This window comes from Rhinatrema bivittatum, chromosome 16 (assembly GCF_901001135.1).
Source record: "Rhinatrema bivittatum chromosome 16, aRhiBiv1.1, whole genome shotgun sequence".
In the NCBI taxonomy this organism is placed as follows: Eukaryota; Metazoa; Chordata; class Amphibia; order Gymnophiona; family Rhinatrematidae; genus Rhinatrema; species Rhinatrema bivittatum.
The window spans coordinates 67,708,108-67,723,681 of NC_042630.1; the positions used below are offsets into that span (position 1 = coordinate 67,708,108).

The window sequence follows — 15,574 nt, forward strand, 5'->3', positions numbered from 1 at the left end:
GAGAGAGGTGGAACAACAGTGGGCCAAACTAAAAAGAACATTTACAAGGCAACAAATCCAAATGTTAGAAAAAGTAAACAAAAGTAAGAGAAATAAGAAAACCAATCTGGGTCTCAAAGGAGGTGGGTGATAAAATAAAAGCAAAAAGAACAGTGTTCAAAAATATAAAGGATCCCAAAACAGGAACACAGGGAAGAATATCTGGTGAAACTGAGGGAGTTGAAGAAAGATCAAGAAAGCAAAAGTTCAGGTGGAAGAAAGGATTGCCAAAGAGGTAAAGTGAGGTGACAAAACATTTTCAGATATATCAGAGAAAGGAGAAAGGTCCAAAGTGGTACAATGAAATTGAAAAGTGACAAAGATCAATGTGTGTAAAGAGACAAAGAGATGGCTGAAATATTAAACAAATACTTCAGTTTAGTGTTCAGTAAAGAAGACCCTGGAAAAGGACCATCGCTAGTTGACAAGACTGTGGATGGGGGTGGAGTAAACTAAACTATAGAATATATGGGAAGAGCTAGGAAAGCTGAATGTGGACAAGGCCATGGGGCAGGATGAGATGCATCCCAAGATAATAAGGGAGCTCAGAGATGTGCTGGCGGGTCTGCTGAAGGACCTTTTCAATAGTTCCCTGGAAATGGGAGTGGTGCTGCAATATTAGAGAAGAGCGGTGATGGTCTCACTTCACAAGAGTGGGAGCAGAGAGGAGGCTGGAAACTACAGGACATTTAGCCTCACCTTGGTGATGGAAAATTAATGGAGACTCTGCTGAAGGAAAGGATAGTGAACTATCTACAATCCAGTGAGATGCTAGACCCGAAGCAGTGTAGATTCACCAAGGGAAGGTCCTGTCAGACAAATCTGATTGATTTTTTTTTTTGATTGAGTGACTAGAGAATTGGATTAGGGAAGAGCGCTCGATGTTATTTACTTGAATTTTAGTAAAGCTTTGGAAACAGCTTTGGAGACTCGTGATCAAAATGAGAAGCTTGGGATCTGGTGCCAAGATAGTAGTGTGGATTGCAAACTGGATGTCTGACAGAAGGCAGCATGTAATGGTAAATGGAACCTACTCTGAAGAAAGAACAGTATTAAGTGGAGTGCCACAGGGATCGCTTTTGGGACCAGTTCTGTTCAATATCTTTGTGAGTGACCTGGTGGAAGGGATAGAAGGTAAAGTTTGTCTATTTGTGGATGATACTAAAATCTGCAACAGAGTGGACATGCCTGAAGGAGTAGAGAGAATGAAAAGTGATTTAAGAAAGCTTGAAGAGTGGCCAAAGATTTGGTAGATGGGATTCAATACCAAGAACTACAGAATCATGCGAGTCCGGCAATCCAAAAGAGTTGTGTGTGATGGGAGGTGAAAGACTAATGCGCATGGACTGGGAGATGGTCCTTGCTGTGACAGTGCCTGATGATCAAAAGGTGGTGAAACAATATGACAAGGTGATAGCTAAAACCAGAATACTGGGCTGTACAGAGAGAGAAATAACCAGTAAGAAAAAAGAAGTGATAATGCCCTTGAACAGGTCCTTTTGAGGCCTCACTTGGAGTACTGCATTCAGTACTGGTGCCTATATCTCAAAAAAGAAGAAAGACAGGATAGAGGCGGTCCAAAGAAGAACGACTAAAATGGTGAAGGGTCAGCATTGGAAGACTTATGAGGAGAGGCTGTAGGATCTGAATATGTACAGCCTGGAAGAGAGGAGGTGCAGGGGAGATATGATACAGACCTTCAGATACCTGAAAGGTTTTAATGATGCACAATCATCAAACCTTTTCCACTGGAAAGAAATCAATAGAACTATGGGTCATGAAATGAAACTCCAGGGAGGATGACTCAGAACTAATGTCAGGAAATATTTCTTCACAGAGAAGGTGGTGAATGCCTGGAATGCCCTTCCAGAAGAGGTGGTGAAGACGAATACAGGGAGGGAATTCAAAAGGGCATGGGGTAAACACTATGGATCCCTAAAGGCTAGAGGTTGGAAATAAAGAAAAGTGTGCATGGGGGTAACTTGCTGGTGTTGCAGTTTCTACCCTTTACAAATAAGCCTTGATACCATTTATGCAACTCCATCATTAATCTCTGCTTCAATGGCAGTGGGAAAAGGGGAATTATATTCAGACAGCAACCAACAATGGCCCCAACTTTTACAGTCTGAGGAACAAAAAGACATGAGGGTAACTTGTTGATGCGGTGCTTACTACCCTTAATCACTAAGCCTGATACTTTTCATGCAACTCCAACATTGTTCTTTGCTTCCATGGCAATGGTTAATGGAACTTGGATTCAAACAGCATCCAAGACTTTTATGATCTTGGAAACTGATAAGCATGGCGGTAACTTGCACATTGCAGCAGATACTGGCATAAGCTTGCTGAGCAGACTAGGTGGATCATTTGGTCTTTTTCTGCCATCATTTCTATGTGTCTATGTTTCTATGGACCCCCCTGTGTCCCCCCACAGAACCAGGGGAGACCACATGGACTGGTATCCAGCTTCAGCAAAGCATCATACAATAGGGATGTGAATCGTTTTAGGACGATTAAAATTATCGTCCGATAATTTTAATATCGTCTTAAACCGTTATGGAACACAATACAATACAGATTCTAACGATTTATCGTTATAAATCGTTAGAATCGTGAGCCGGCACACTAAAACCCCCTAAACCCACCCCCGACCCTTTAAATTAAATCCCCCACCCTCCCGAACCCCCCCCAAATAACTTAAATAACCTGCTGGTCCAGCGGCGGTCCGGAACGGCAGCGGTCCGGAACGGGCTCCTGCTCCTGCATCTTGTCGTCTTCAGCCGGCGCCATTTTCCAAAATGGCGCCGGCAGGAGATCGACTGCAGGAGGTCGTTCAGCGAGGCGCCGGAACCCTCGCTGAACGACCTCCTGCAGTCGATCTCCTGCCGGCGCCATTTTCCGTACGAAAACGATTCGCGGCGGGAAATCGCTCCCTGACCCCCGCTGGACCTCCAGGAACTTTTGGCCAGCTTCTGGGGGGCCTCCTGACCCCCACGAGACTTGCCAAAAGTCCAGCGGGGGTCCGGAAGGACCTCCTGCCGTCCAATCTTTTTCGTCTATGGCCGCCGCCATTTTTCGGCGCCATTTTGGAAAATGGCGCCGGCCGAAGACGACAAGATGCAGGAGCAGGAGCCCGTTCCGGACCGCTGCCGTTCCGGACCGCCGCTGGACCCGCAGGTTATTTAAGTTATTTGGGGGGGGTTCGGGAGGGTGGGGGATTTAATTTAAAGGGTCGGGGGTGGGTTTTAGGGGGTTTTAATGTGCCGGTTTTTCGATTTTTCGATTTTTCGATTTTTTAACGATTTTCACGATTTTTCACGATATTTTACCCCCCCAAACGGCAACAATACGATTCCCTCCCCCTCCCAGCCGAAATCGATCGTTAAGACGATCGAGGACACGATTCACATCCCTATCATACAATGCTACTTTGTATGTCAGTTTTAATTTACTCCTTCCTCTTCCATGAAAGAGTGTCCAGCAGCAGGTTTTGAGCTGGTCTCATCTCTATCTTTCTTTTACTCACAGGTCCTCTGTCTGGGTCAGTATCTCACAGAACCACGTAGGGCTAATTAGTCCACCTGGTCATACTGGAGCAATAGGTGCAAGAGACTGTAGTAGACAATGTACACACTAAATAAAACTAATACCAATGAGAAGAGGCTGGCCTAATCTTTTCATAGTGATTGCCAGTCCAAAAGAGTAACATCTTGCGATTGCCTATGTGTAGTACTGCCAACACGGTGTACAGAGCTTGCTATAGCTGGAGCCTTCTTGCTTGCCTTAACTACACTTTGAACTCTGTCCTAGCCCTCAAATGTTGGTGAGATAATGGCCTAGGTATGATGTAACTCCAGCAGGGCCTAGGACATGGAGCCAAGTGCTCTAGAAGTAAAATTACAAGTCTCTCAGCTGCTTAAAGGCACAAGCTGAAGTTACAAGTTGACACAATCATCAATCATAGACTCCACATGTTACAGGCAGATTCCCTAGCTGACATCCATGTGCATCTTAAGATATCCACATGTACATTGGATGCACAGTTTCACATGGGCCTGCAAAGACACAGGTGACAGTACTGCCTCAGCTGTTTCTGAGGCACTGCTGATATCAGAGTGTTCACCAAGCAGCCCTTTACTTATAGGGGCAGATTTTAAAACATATGCGCGGGCATAGATTTGTTCATGCAACCCAGCACGAACAAATCTACGCCCGATTTATAACATGCGCGTGCTGCCGCGCACAAGTTATAAAATCCAGGGTCGGCACACACAGGGGGTGCACAATTGTGCAACCTGCGCGTGCCGAGCAGCCTGCCTCCGTTCCCTCTGAGGCCGCTCCGAAATCAGAGCGGCCTCGGAGGGAACTTATTTCCGGCCCTCCCTTCCCCTACCTAACCCACCCCCCTGCCCTAACTAAATCCCCCCGTACCTTTGTTGAGAAAGTTACGCCTGCCCGAGGCAGGCGTAACTTGCACGCACTGGCTGGCCAGGCCCCGACACAGGCCGCTGTATTGGGGCACTCGGCCATGCCCCTGGACCGCCCCCCAGACCGCAGCTACACCACCAGACATGCCCCGGACCATGGCCCTGTCCCCCAGACCGCCCATTTTTCGAAGCCCCGGGACATACGCGCATCCCGGGGTTTGTGCGCGCTGCCGAGGCCTATGCAAGAAAGGCTTGGCGCGGTGCAGGGGGAAGCAGGGGTAGGTTTTGGGGGGTTGCGCGCATACCCCATAGTGTTTTGGAAAGCACATATTAAAGATAGTGGCAATCCTTAACTTCTCACAAGCTAGCACATTTCATTGGGGTTGCACACCATCATACAAAGCTGGGCCCTGCTACACCAAGCTAAGCAAACTGTCAACTCTCATGATACAGATGTTGAGGACCTTGGCCCTTGGGCTGTCATGTTAGTTATGTTAGCTGCTTGGGAGGTTAGACAAAGATGCTGGTAAGATTCTCAGAAGGCTGGATTGAGAATAGGATGTCATCATGCATTTACTTGTAGTTGAAAGTCACCTCAGAAATTTAGAAGTCAGATCATATTTAATGATGACTACAATAGTACACACGTCATCTAACAAAAGGTTCACCTAACTGAACCCAAAGCAAAGCTGTGTTGGAAAATAATCTAGCCTGACATGCCTATCCAACCGTTTTCTTATCTATATTCTCAACCTTGGAAACCTGTTTCACTAACCACCAAATTGACCCATCCCAGTTCCTTTCCTACCCAATTACTTCACCCTGTAACCCCCTCAACGTGTACTAGCACATGTTACACCAACTAACCATAACATTGCACAAAACTATAAAACCGATGTATTTAACTATCTGATGTATTTAACTAACCGATGTATTTAATTAATCGATTTAAAACTGATTTATTTAACTAACACATTTACCAAATACTGTAAATGCTGATGGTGAAACCGAATGACGGTATACAAAAACACGACAAATAAATAAATAAATAAATAAATAAATGTCACAGGTAGCCATTGGGAATATTGAGACCATCAGGGCACAGCAAGGTCCTTGGCCTGTCCAGCTCAGAGCTTGTCATGTTGTCTTGTTTATGTAGGTACATAGATAATAGGCAGCGTAGTTTGTATGTTCCAGTTGGTAATAGCAGTTATAGTCCTTATCCTATCGTTGGCATCCTTAAAGTATATAGGCTGAGAACTCCAGGGAAGACAAACTTGCAGAATGGTTATTTTATAAACAGAGTGGCCACCCTTCAGGTCTTTCCTGATTTGAGGCCCTTGCTTGTCCACATGGCTGCCATAACTTGTGGCCAATATAGCAGAGCAGTTGTCCTATAGCTTGTGTCTCCTATGATGTTTGAGCATTTGGACAAAAAAAAAAAACAGGCTGTCAATACAAAATATAATATATGGTAGAAGGTGGTAGTTTCATAAAATGTCCAAACTAAGGTCTGTCCAAGTTACTGTGCCACAACTACTATAATCATCAACATCCACCCAACCATCTAAAATCATTTTTTGCTATGAGAGTCCATTGCTTGCACAGTGCTGAAGTCCACATCAGCCTTCATTTTCAAAGAGAACGCACGCTTTAGAAATTATAGGAACCACCCATACCTTATCACAGTGTACTAGGTATGCACAGTCATGGTGCTAGAGAGCAGGCGTAAATATCCACATGAATATTTCCACATGTAAATGATTTCCGCATGCCAGCTCACCTTCAGAAATACCTCAAAGTAGTATGCTCGAAATCGCTTCAGCGCATACTTTTATGTGAACAGCCCATTTAACTACATAAATGCTTTGAAAATTACTTCCTTTATGTTGTCAGTATTCCTTCTACAACAGAGCATTTACATCCTTAATTGCTTAATGCTTTTCTTAAGGCATTTCTAACTTCCTTGTTCCTGAGACTGTAGACCAAAGGGCTTAACAATAAATGTCATTAAATGATTTGGAAATTTCTTCCTTTATGTTGTCAGAATTCCTCCTACAATAGAGCATTTTCATCCTTAATTGCTTAATGCTTTTCTTAAGGGCATTTCTAACTTCCTTGTTCCTGAGACTGTAGACCAAAGGGCTTCACAATAAATGTCATTAAATGATTTGGAAATTTCTTCCTTTATGTTGTCAGAATTCCTCCTACAATAGAGCATTTTCATCCTTAATTGCTTAATGCTTTTCTTAAGGCATTTCTAACTTCCTTGTTCCTGAGACTGTAGACCAAAGGGCTTAACAATGGGGTCACTACAAGGTAAGACAAAGAAATAAGCTTGTCCTGGTCTGTTGATTGATTTTTGTAAAACCGTAAATAAGTGAAGGAGGCACATCCAAAGTGCAGAATGAACAACCGTCAGGTGGGAAGCACAGGTGGAGAAAGCTTTCTGTCTCCCTTCTGCCAAAGGGATTCTCAGAATGGCATTGATGATAAAAATGTAAGAGACAATAATGAAAACAAGAGATCCTACAATGACTAGGAGACCGTAAATGAAAAGGGTTGCTTCAGGAAGATGAGTGTCACTGCATGCCAACTTCAGCAAGGTTGGGCTGTCACAAAAAAAGTGATCGATTCTGTTGGAGCCACAGAAAGGAGGAGTAAAGACAGCTGTGGTTGGCAGCACAGCCAAGAGGAAAGAAACGAGAAAGAAAATCAATGTCAGTTGATTGCAGACTCTTCTGTTCATAATCACCACATACCGAAGTGGATTGCATATGGCCACATAGCGATCATAGCCCATGGCTACAAGGAGAAAACAGTTGTTGCTGGCCAGTGCTATAAAGCAATACAACTGCACAGCACATCCAATGAAAGAAATTGCTTTCCTCTCTACGAAGAAGTTTGCCAGCATGTTGGGAATGACGACTAAAGTGTAACAAGTTTCAGAAAAAGACAGGCTGGAGAGGAAAAAAGTACATTGGAGTGTGAAGACGGGGATCAATTCTTGTTATTACAATGATGGCAAAATTTCCTGTAAGAATTAGCAAGTACATAAGTAGAACTACTATAAACAGAGTTAGCTTTAGTTGTGGGGATTCGGAAACACCCATGAAAATGAATTCAGTAAACAGTGCTCCTGTTTTCCACTCTCATTTTTATTCTTGCTGCTTCTGAGAAATAAATAAAACAGCATGGAGAAAAAGAAAGCCTGTTATGGCACCTAACTGCTCTTCTGTACTTCTGTAAGTTACAATATCAGTCTTCAATGGAATCATCAGCAGGTTTTCCTGCTAAATACTTCTCTCTCATTGTCTAATTGAATCTAATAATTTTATCTTTACAGTATATTACAGGACTTCCAGCTTCTAGCATGGAGCCATTATAACATTAAATTTCAGGACTTAAAACGTTTCAGATATAAATGATTACAACTCAAAAACCCTGTGTATCTCAGCAAAATAATATAACTATCACTCAGAGTCACTTGAATCCATTAGCAACATCCTAAGAAATGCATGAAACTTCATTTTTTCTTTCCTAACATGCAGAATCTGCCAACACTTGGAAGTGAGCAGAGGAAGCACCACTGAGCATCGCCAAATCCTGTCCACTAAGGATAGGAGATCTGAATGCTCACCCAGAAAGCTGTTACCAAACCCACTGATATAACCCCACTGTATGGGAGGGAATCCTTGTGAGAAAAGGAAATAGAAAATAAACCTGCAAGTCTTTCATTCTTTGTGGGAAATCCTTATTAGAGATAGAAGAAGGCAAAGAAAATGTACGAGAACTCCCAACTGCTCTCACCTCCTTATAAGTAGCTCTACACATCAATTGTGCTGGTGCCTTGATTATAACACCGCTCTGCATTCTGTGGGGTTTGCAGCCTGCATCATTTCTGAGATACTTAGATCTCAGAATTTATAACCCAGCACATCAGATCAGTTAGAACAGACATCTTGCCATTCTGGGTCAGACCTAAGGGTCATCAAGTCCAGTATTCTGTTTCCAACAGTTGCCAATCAAGGTCACAAGTAGCTGGAGTAGATAAATTCCAAAATGCTTATCCCAGAAATAAGCAGTGAATTTCTGCAACTCTACATTAATAATGGTTAATGGACCTTTTTCTCCAAGAACTTGTCCAAATCTTTTTTAAATGCAGCTACAACGAATAGCATTCACCACATCCTCTGGCAATGAATTCCAGAGCTTAATTTTGTGTTGAGTAAAAAGATATTTCTCTTATTAGTTTTAAATGTATTAACTAAGAACTTCATTGTGCATCCCCTTATGTTTGTACCTTTTTGAAAGAGTAAACAACTGATTAATATCAATCTGGCCTACCACATCTTCCAGGTTCACCATGATTTGAATCAACACCATTAAAAACTGTCTCCAGAACTGGTATCTCCCCCAACATCCTCTCCCGTATACACCAAAGCAAAGAAATCATTTAATCTTTCCACGATGGCCTTATCTTCCCTAATGTTTTAATGTAAATAGTTTGACCCCAAGTCATTACTATTCCATTTGTTTTGATGTAAACCGATGTGATGTACGCCAACGAATGTCGGTATATAAAAGCAATAAAATAAATAAATAAAGTGCCCCTTTTAACCCTCAATCATCTAACCGGTCCAACCGACTCCCTTGCAGGCTGTTTCGGATATATTTTTTAAAGTCTTTACTGTGAGTTTTTGCCTCTCCGGCCAATTTCTTTTTCAAATTCTCTCTTAGCCTATCATTTCACTGTCTTACATTTAACTTTGCAATACTTTTGCTTAATCCTATTTCTTCTGATGGATCCTTCTTCCAATTTTGAATGAACATCTTTTGGTTAAAAACGCCTCTTTCACCTCACATTTAGCATGCTGGCAATTGTTTACCTTCCTTCCACCTTTCTTAATGTGAGGAATACATATGGACTGTGCTTCTAGGTTGGTATTTTTTAACAATATCCATGCCTGTTGCACACTTTTTACTTTTGTAGCTGCTCCTTTCAATGTTTTTTTTTAACTATTTTTCTCATTTTAACAAAGTTTCTCTTTTGAAAGTTTAGTGCTACAGCCGTGGATTTACTTACTCTCCCCCTTCCAGTCATTAATAGTGCCAAGTGGCCCAAATCACCGTTACCATCTCTCACCAAATCCTGCACTCCACTGAGAATTAGATCTAAAATTGCTCCCTTTCTCATCAGTTCCTGAACCAATTGCTCCACAAAACTGTCATTTATTCTGTCCAGGAACTTTAAAACTAAAGAAACAAAATAAATATTGCACATGATGCAATTCATGGGGAAAACGCTCCCCAAAACGAAATGAAAAACAAAATAAAATTTCCACCCCTACTATCCATTGCTCTACTATCTTCTTCAGCATTAGTTATATGGAATTTGATTTGATGCTTACACCTAAATAAGATGAGCAGAGGCATGCCTACTGCTTCCTGCTTTAAATGGAAGATGCTGCCCACTCTTGATGTTACAGTGTCAAATGCCTTCTGAAATTTCAAACATATATCAACCAGCTCAGTTTAATATACATATTTATTTATATCCCCAAGAGATAGCAAACAAGCACCATCAACCACGGGAAAACACACTGGAAAAGACCCCTTCTAAACTGATTCATGGACTTGACCTGCATCGAATCGGCCTTCTCTCCCCCCCAACACACGGTCCTTACAAATAGGCTCGCGCAATCGGCGCACACCCGCCGGGGTAAGAGCCAGCTACGAAAACACCAAGCTATACACAATTTCTCCTAGAACCACTCCCCTCCCCTACCCCCCCCCCCCCTTTTCTGCTAGCCCCCATAATCCAGAGGGAGACGCTAGCCCCAGCTACTCTCCAGCTATCCATAGCCTCTCTCCCGTCTAGTTTTGTCCTCCCCTTGACCACCATCATGCGCTCCCACCCAATCCCGATCATCTACCCCAGGTATCTAAACCTCAAGAAACCCCTGGACATCCCATATCCCTCCACTCACCCCATTATGCTCACCCCTATCACCCAACTCCTAGGCCTTGCAAACCTTCACCCTGCTCCTCTGCAACACTCAATCTTTGAAAAAAAAAAACCATTATTAATAACATCCTCCTCGACTCCAATCCTGACATAGTAGCCCTCACCGAAACCTGGCTCAAGGACACTGATACCGTCCTACTGAACCAACTACCCACACGCTCGTATGACATATTCCCAATACCTCGCCCTAAAAGAAGAGGAGGAGGCCTCCTCATAGCAACTAAAAAAGAGCTTCAATTCACTTTGCATCCTACAAATACCGTTGTACAATGATGCTCCCCCAGGCATCCTTGACAACAACCCCTAACCACTCATAGAACTTCTATGCAACACATTGATCTCGATAGTCCAGCCATCATCCTTGGGGACTTCAACCTCCATGTGATTGCTCCCACCCACACACCCCTCCTGCAAAGCCTTCCTCCTCCTCCCTCAATGCCATGGGTTCACCCAAACCATCAACACTCCCACCCACAGAGCAGGTCACACCCTGGATTTAATTTTCATCAATTCCCACATTCATTTCAGCATGGCCCCTTCCTGCACTCACATACCCTGGTCTGATCACACGCTCATTTCAACCCCCTTCTTAATAAAATACAATCTCCCTAATCCCCCCCCCACAACAAGACTATACACTTTAGGAAACCATGCAGCCGGGACGACCTTATCACAGCTCTCTCCCGCGACTTAAACAAACTTGACTGCACCAACACGGAGATGGCCCTCATGTCCTGGAATGGATTACTTCTAATGTTGCTAAGTCCTTATGCCCTCTGATCACAAAAACCCTCAACACATCAAAAAATTTTTAAAAACCCTGAACTGTAAAACGCATCACGGTGGAAAAATTTCATCATTCCTTGTGAAACAAATCAATAAAATCAAGATATATAAATCATGAATCATAATTATAAAATTCATACAAATAAAATAATTTCAAAACAGCTGATGAATAGAATATCCAATAAAGACTCATGCAAATTTTGAAAGAACATAAGAACATAAGAAATTGCCATGCTGGGTCAGACCAAGGGTCCATCAAGCCCAGCATCCTGTTTCCAACAGAGGCCAAACCAGGCCACAAGAACCTGGCAATTATCCAAATACTAAGAAGATCCCATGCTATTGATGCAATTAATAGCAGTGGCTATTCCCTAAGTAAACTTGAATAATAGCAGTTAATGGACTTCTCCTCCAAGAAATTATCCAAACCTTTTTTGAAACCCACTGTTGCAGTTCTGGGAAGCTGCAGTCCAGGTGTGAACCCTTGAGCCGAACTACCCTGGTGTCAGAGTAGGTCGGGAGGCGGAGCCACAGGCATAGGTCTTCACCCGGGAACCAGGAACCCCCCAGGAGGAGCCCGTAGGGTCCTAGAACCTTGGGACTTAGGAGCACAGTAACAGTCTCTATAGAAAAAGGCCTGGGCAAGAGTAACCCACAGAGTCCAGCAGCAGGGAGCAGGAAGGCCCGGCGAGAGCAGGGCAGTCAGATAGAGTCTGTAGCCTGCTGAACAAGCAGGTCAGTGAGCAGGCCCGGGTCTGTAGTATGCCGCGGAGTCGGAGGCAGACCGGTAACAGGAACAGAGTCTGTAGCGTATCGTAGACTGTGACCAGCTGTAGGCAGGACTGGAGTCAGTAGCGTGCAATAGAGCCGGACCAGGCGGTGAGTAGAATGGGGACGAAACCCAAGTCAGGCTTGCAGCCAGTAGAAGCAGTCTCAGGTGCAGGCAAAGGTCGGAGGCTGGCGGCAAGCAGGAACGGAGTCGGGCACAAGCTGAAGTCAATGGCGGGCGGCAGTAAGAAGCGGAGTCAGGAACAAGCTGAGGTCAGTGGCAGGCGGCAGGCAGAAGCGGAGTCAGGAACAAGCTGAGGTCAATGGCAGGCGGCAGGCAGAAGCGGAGTCAGGAACTAGCTGAGGTCAGTGGCAGGCGACAGGCAAAAGCGGAGTCAGGAACAAGCTGAGGTCAACCGGAATGCAGAACAGCAGAAGCACAACTAAGAACTACTAACAGTAGCGACCCTCGTTGCAAGGCAATGAGAAGGCAGACGAACCCCGGTTAAATCAGGCTTGGGGCGTGGCGTAGTTAACCCAGGCGGGGCCAGGCTTCCGGCGACCGTGCGTCCATAATGCGCGTCCTCACGCGCGTGGCAGCAGCGAGATGGCCCAGCAATGGCGGGACGCCCCGAAGGCCCAGCGGAGCCGCGGGAGCGGCGGTTCCCCCCATCGGAGGTGAGCCCTGAGCACAGCAGATAGAGGGGAAGCGGTGGAGACCGCAACACCCAGCTACACTAACTGCATTAACCACATTCTCTGGCAACAAATTCCAGAGCTTTATTGTGCGTTGAGTGAAAAAGAATTTTCTCTGATTAGTCTTAAATGTGCTACTTGCTAACTTCATGGAATGCCCCCTACTTCTTCTTATTATTCAAAAGTGTAAATAACCGATTCCCATTTACTCGTTCAAGACCTCTCATGATCTTAAAGATTTCTATCATATCCCACCTCAACCGTCTCTTCTCCAAGCTGAACAGCCCTAACCTCTTCAGCCTTTCCTCATAGGGAGCTGTTCCATCACCTTTATCATTTTGGTTGCCCTCCTCTGTACCTTCTCCATCGCAACTATATCTTTTTGAGAGGTGGCGACCAGAATTCTACACAGTATTCAAGGTGCGGTTTCACCATGAGCAATACAGAGGCATTATGACATTTTTCGTTTTATTAACCATTCCCTTCCTAATAATTCCTAACATTCTGTTTGCTATTTGAATGCTGCAGCACACTGAGCCGACGATTTAAAAGTATTATCCACTATGATGCCTAGATCTTTTTCCTGGGTGGTAGTTCCTAATATGGAACCTAACATCGTGTAACTACAGCATGGGTTATTTTTCCCTATATGCAAACCTTGCACTTGTCCACATTAAATTTCATCTGCCATTTGGATGCCCAATCTTCCAGTCTTGCAGGTCCTCCTGTAATGTATCACAATCCGCTTGTGATTTAAACTACTCTGAATAATTTTGTATCATCCGCAAATTTGATAACCTCACTCATCGTATTCCTTTCCAGATCATTTATATATATATATATATATTGAAAAGCACCGGGTCCAAGTACAGATCCCTGAGGCACTCCACTGTTTATCCTTTTCCACTGAGAAAATTGGACCATTTAATCCTACTCTCTGTTTCATGTCTTTTAACCAGTTTGTAATCCATGAAAGGACATTGCCTCCTATCCCATGACTTTTTAGTTTTCATAGAAGCCTCTCATGAGGGACTTTGTCAAAGCCTTCTGAAAATCCAATACACTACATCTACCGGTTCACCTTCATCCACATGTTTATTAACCCCTTAAAAAAAATGAAACAGATTTGTTAGGCTTTACCAAACACCAATAAAATATTTTCAAACAGCAGACACATCACATACTACCCAATAATTAAAATGGTAGTCAATCAAGAAAAATAAACTTAAAAAGCCACCTTTTCTTACCCTCTCCAGCAGTTCTACTCCTCCCTTGCAGGCCACACCAGAAGCAGCAGTAGCTGCTGAAGCTGTCCTCACAGTCCTCTTCCTTAGGGACCATAACCAGTCTCTTCTCTCTCTCTGTTGTGTCTGTCGGTGCCCGACTCCCTCTCTCTGCCCTCCTTACCTCTCTGGCGCCTCCGTCTCCGACCATGGGAAGATTGACTGCCGTGGCGTTCTTCTGCCACTTGTCCTCAGGCGTTCCTGGATCGGCTCGACGCTCCAACCGCCATGTTTCCTGGAGGCCTATGGGCGCGCGCAGTGCGGCCAAGATTGAAAGTACCGGCAATGGCGCGAACGTTGGGGGCGTTCCCCAAAGATACGTGACCCGCGACGGATATTTAAGGTCTCAGCATTTGCTAACACTTCGAGTTAGCAAGGGATAGGTTTCGCTACCTAAGCTACTCTGCCTACGAACTTACCAGAGGTACCCGCTCCTCGGAAGGCCTCGCTCTCTCTCCTTTGTTTTTCAGGTGACAGTCTGGAACTGGTACTCGCTCCTCGAGGTCCACATTCCCAGACTTGCTCCGTATACTCTTCTGCCTGGAAGTCTTCACTACCAACTATATCAGCTACATCAATGAGTTACCATCGTTCTCTCTGAGCTTTCCCTGGAACCAGGGTACTCGCTCCTCGAGGGCCTATACTTACCAGCTCCTGGGCTTCATTGGGGACATTGTGTGAATGTTACCACCTGCCTACTCACTATATCTCAGTCTCTCCTCAGCTCAGCCTCCAGGGATCGCTGTTCCAGTTTCTGAGGGACTACAGCCAGCTGGGTTTACCAGCTCACTACTGCCATCTCTGGTGGTTCAGTATACAGTCTAATAAAAGAACCAGTGTGTGCTTGTCTCGTAACTCTGAGCCTGACCAGTGGTCCCTTTCGGGATCTCACCCCGGGGGCGTGGTCATCTGCCACTGGTCCAAGGATCCATCCTCAACTCTCCTGTATAACAGACTATTAATAACAGATTGCTAACTGCTATCTGATTGCTCCTCCCATCAGGTAGCAGATTAATAACAGATTGCTAACTCCATGGATCCAGCACAACTCAGTGCCTTTGCAGGCCATACCTGCATACCTGCAGGCCTGGCCCAACGCATTGTGGAGCAGCAAGACGCTTTGGAGAAGCTTACTTCAGCGTTTCATCAACTACACACACAGAAGGTTCAAGGCAGAACCTCCAACCAAGAAGGTCAGTCACCGGAGGTAACTTTGAAGACTGCTGTACCTCTGGCAGCTCCAATCTGCTTTTCCAGAGAAATCCAGAAGACCCGGTGCTTTTTGAACCAGTGCTGCATGCACTTTGCCTTACAGGCACATCTCTATTTCCTACAGCGCTCTCCAAGTCTACCTACATCCTTTTATATCTGGATGGTAGGGCTCTGTCTTGGGCATCTACCTTGTGGGAAACGCAAGGATTCTATTCTGCAAGACATAGAAGGATTTATGGACTTGTTTAAATCCATTATTTGATGACCCTCGAATGTCTGTAGCTGGTTTTTCTTTGATGGATTTGAAGCCAAAGGCAGCAGATCATTGGCTGAAT

The 15,574-nt window shown here is 44.5% G+C and overlaps 1 pseudogene; it reads right to left on the bottom strand.

Annotated features, from left to right (window-relative positions):
• Positions 1-6,695: 6,695 nt before the first annotated feature.
• On the bottom strand, positions 6,696-15,128 carry LOC115077812 (annotated as a pseudogene).
• Between the last annotated feature and the right edge of the window lie 446 nt (positions 15,129-15,574).